Here is a 3,996-nt window from a genome sequence, read left to right as displayed (position 1 = left end):
TGACCTTTTCTGACTGGCTTCTTTCACTGAGCATGTTTTTGAGGTTCATCCACATTGCAGCATCCATCGTTACCTTATTTCTTACTATCGCCAAATAATATTCTATTGTATAGATATAACATGTTTTATTTCACCAGTTGATAGAGATTTAAGTTATTTCCACTTTTTGGCTACTATAATAATAATATGCTGCTATAAGTTTTACATACAAGTTTTTGTGTGGGTTGTGTTTTCATTTCTCTTGGGTACACGCAGAGTAGTGCAATTGCTGGGTTATATGGCAACTCTTAGTTTAACCTTTTGAGTTAAACTGCCAGACTGTTTTCCAAAGCAGCTACGCTATCATTCTTTAAAACTTTCAGCACTAATTCACTCACTCATTTAGGAAATATTTATTGGAAATCTACTATTCTATGCACTAGATATTAGTGATCAAATGACAAACAAAACATAAGAGAGATGACAACCTATCAGGGAAGAAATATAAAATAACAACCCTTGGGACAAATATAATGATAGGCAAGTACAAAGTACACAGGACCAGGAAAGAGAGGGACCTAACCTGTTTAGATTCCTGTTAAGATCTCCCTAAGGAAAAGATAGTTTCACTGAGACTTAAGTGAAAGAATAATTGAAATCAACGGCAAATAAGGAAGGGGGAAAGTGTTTGGTACAAAGGAACAAATTTGTAAAACTCTAGAGTTAAGGAGGAAGCATATTCTACTTGAAGAACCAAGAGAAGTTCAATGTAACTGTAAATTGTATAATGTGCAAGGTAAAGGAGGATAAAAATTGAGTCTGGAGAAGTAGACACAGACCACTGAAAGGTTTTTAACAGGGCAGTAACAAAATTAGTTTTTGGTCCTTAAAGAACTTTCATAATGTCTAAAGCCCTTGATGTCCTACAAATGAAGGAGTAGGGTGTCCTTAAATCCTTTGCAGCAGGAACCCACTTAGGTGGCACCCACGTTGACTTCCCCATGCAAAAGGAAAAGTGATGGCATCTATATCATAAATCTGAAGAGAATCTAGGAGAAGCTTCTGCTGCCAGCTTATACCACTGTTGCATTGAAAACCTGGCTGATGTCAATATTATACCCTCCAAGAACACTGGCCATTGAGCTGTGCTGAAATTTGAAGCCACTCCGATTGCTGGCTGCTTCACTCCTGGGACCTTCAATACCCAGTTCCTGGCAGCTTTCTGAGAGCCATACCTTTCAGTGGTTTCTGATCCGAGGGATGATCACCAGCTTCTCACAGAGGTGTCTTCTGTTAACCTACCTACCATTTCTTTATGTAACAAAGACCCTCTTCTAAGCTATGTGAGCATTGCCATCCTGTACAACACAAGGGAACTCACTTGGTGGGTCTGAGATAGTGAATGCTGGCCTGGGAAGTTCTGTACATCCGTGGCACCATCTCCTCTAACCATGAGAGGTCAAGCCTGATCTCTACTTCTACAGGGAAGAGGCTGAAGAGGAAGAGCAGGCCACTGCTGAAAAGGCTGTACCCAAGGAGGAACTTCAGTGTGAATGGGCTACTCTAGCTCCCAAATTTAAGACTCTTCAACCCGAGATCGCAGACTGATCTGAAGGTACAGGTGCCCTCTGTGTCTATCCAGCAGTTCCCCACTGAAGGCTGGTCCACAGTTCTCACTGCCCAGACCACTGAATGGGTAGGAACAACCGAGGAGGTCTTAAGCTGATCTTCCACAGACTTTTAAATAGAAAATGGAAGTAAGGTTGATGAAAAATAGTGTCCTAAAAAATAATAAAACAAAGAGAAAAAAAAGAAAGTAAAATTTAAAGGGACAGTTTGTTATAGATTGAGAAAAGTAAATAAATTTGGCTCAGTGGACATTCCAATTTATCACACATAACAACACTGTGCAAAGAAAAGTTTAGATGACAAGCAGGTTTATCAAATTATGAACTAGAAAACAAAATAAATAGGTTTTAATGCCTGCCGTAAACATTTTTGGGGGGTAGAAATAAAACATAGTTCACAATGTATCAGGTTAGGAAACTCTGGCAAGTTTTCCTGATATAAAGTAGAAAGTAAAATGGTATTAATTATTGTGAGACAGAGTTAATTGATGAACTGGTCAATAATACATATAAAACAACATTTCCACTACCATGAAAACAGGTGCCTCCTTGATGGAAAGGCAAAGTTAGACAATACAATCACCTTTAATTTCACAGTCTGTGATTCTTCATAAAAACATTAAAGATCAATTATGTCCCATTAATGTTAGATCCAAGCCAAACTAAGTGATTTATGTACAAATACTCTCACACATGGATTGTTGATTGAGTAACTTATCTTTATTAAATATGAACTCAAGAGATTATATTGGGAAGCAATTTATACTTATGACTTTCTCTACCCTTTTAAAAACATCTACTTCCTGTTTAAAAAATATACGCTTTAAATAACTACGGGACAAGAGATATTGTTTTTATTTTAGAAATATATTAAATACAATAGTTTAATGCAATGATTCATATCTGTTCGTGAAACTTAGGTGATATTATATTTAATCTAGTTTTTCAAAATAAGAGCTTTCAATGTTTCTGTACAGCAATGAAAATTCTAGTCCCTGAAAGTTGGCTTCATTTATTCATTATACAAACATTCATACAGTATTTACTACTACAATGAAGATACAGTGTTAGGCAGAGATGAGTACAGAACAGCCTTTGATCTCAAAGAGCTCATAATCTAATGGTGGAAACTGACATATGCACAGATAGTTATAAACATGGGATAGAAAAAATACCGTGATAAAGATACGCAATATGCAGTTACCTAACCTAGCCTGAGGGTAACAGAAACATCCTGGAGTCAGGAACACTTGCTGCCAGCCTTAATGACTGAGCAGGAGTTATGAAGACTCCAGCAGATGGGACTAAATCAGTAAGGACAAAAGGAGATTAAAACCACCTAGGCAACTACAAAGAGTTGAAGCTATTGAAGGGTAGATCATTTCCCTGATCACTACAGATTTCAGTTTGATTTGTCTCACAAATTATGCAATTATTAATGAGTAATAGCTAAAGTGTCATAATATTGTATATACTTGGTAAGAGAAAAAGATATTTAAAATATTTGTTTTGTAATAGTACCATCTTTGATAGATCCCCCTACACCACCCAAACCACTAAAAACAGTTAATGTTTGGAGTCAGTTTAATAACTTCCCCAATTTTTATTGCCATTTTTACTGTATACTGAGGGATTTTATATTTAAATGTGTAATCAAAGAGAATTCTAAATCTTCTTTTGCTCTGCTTCTTAACAATCTTAGGTTACACAACACAAAAGAAAAATCTCTTGGAAATAATTATTAAGTCCAAGAAGAATCTGGAAAATACCCCCATATAACCTAACACACCAATAGCATTACTAAATTTGTAATGTCCTCCAGCCCTCATGTCATTTTGAGCTGTAAATGAGTTGCAGTGTATCTGCAAAATCCAGCCTGTGGAGACAATCAGATTACTAGGAATGTACTCCTAGAGCAGACCACATCAATAATAAACTTAGGCATGTTTCACCCTCGAATACCTAGAACTTAAAAGGAAAACCCAAAGCTTCATATAATAACTGGATTCAATAATCCTACCATGAAAAATGGTGATAATAGGTTATATTCAGTATTTTCTTCCTTACAGTATAAATATTAAGAACAATGTAGGCATAGACTCTAAAGCAATTATGCTTTGCAAAATCTCAAAATACTTTAAGTTCCTTTAATTCAGCTGCTGAAAATATGTGAGCCAACTGTACTCTTAGTTTTTTAGGTGCAACTCCTCTATCAGAATATATCTTCAGAAAGAAAAGCTTAGAAATATGAAAAAAATGAATTCTCTTTTTCAACTAAGATGGAATGCCTAGCTAAATGTAAACTCGGCAAGTCAAAGCTTACATATTTGCATTTATATCAATTAAATATATCAACAGTTAACAATCCAGTCTTTTGCTAAGGCTAAAA

General features: G+C 35.7%; 1 pseudogene; it reads left to right on the top strand.

The window, feature by feature from the left end:
- Positions 1-671: 671 nt before the first annotated feature.
- On the top strand, positions 672-1,603 carry LOC118601627 (annotated as a pseudogene).
- Positions 1,604-3,996: the final 2,393 nt, after the last annotated feature.

This window comes from Rousettus aegyptiacus, unplaced genomic scaffold, assembly GCF_014176215.1.
Source record: "Rousettus aegyptiacus isolate mRouAeg1 unplaced genomic scaffold, mRouAeg1.p scaffold_m13_p_1, whole genome shotgun sequence".
Lineage (NCBI taxonomy): Eukaryota > Metazoa > Chordata > Mammalia > Chiroptera > Pteropodidae > Rousettus > Rousettus aegyptiacus.
The sequence above is the reverse complement of the archived record's forward strand: the minus strand, read 5'-3'. Positions and strand labels throughout refer to the sequence as shown.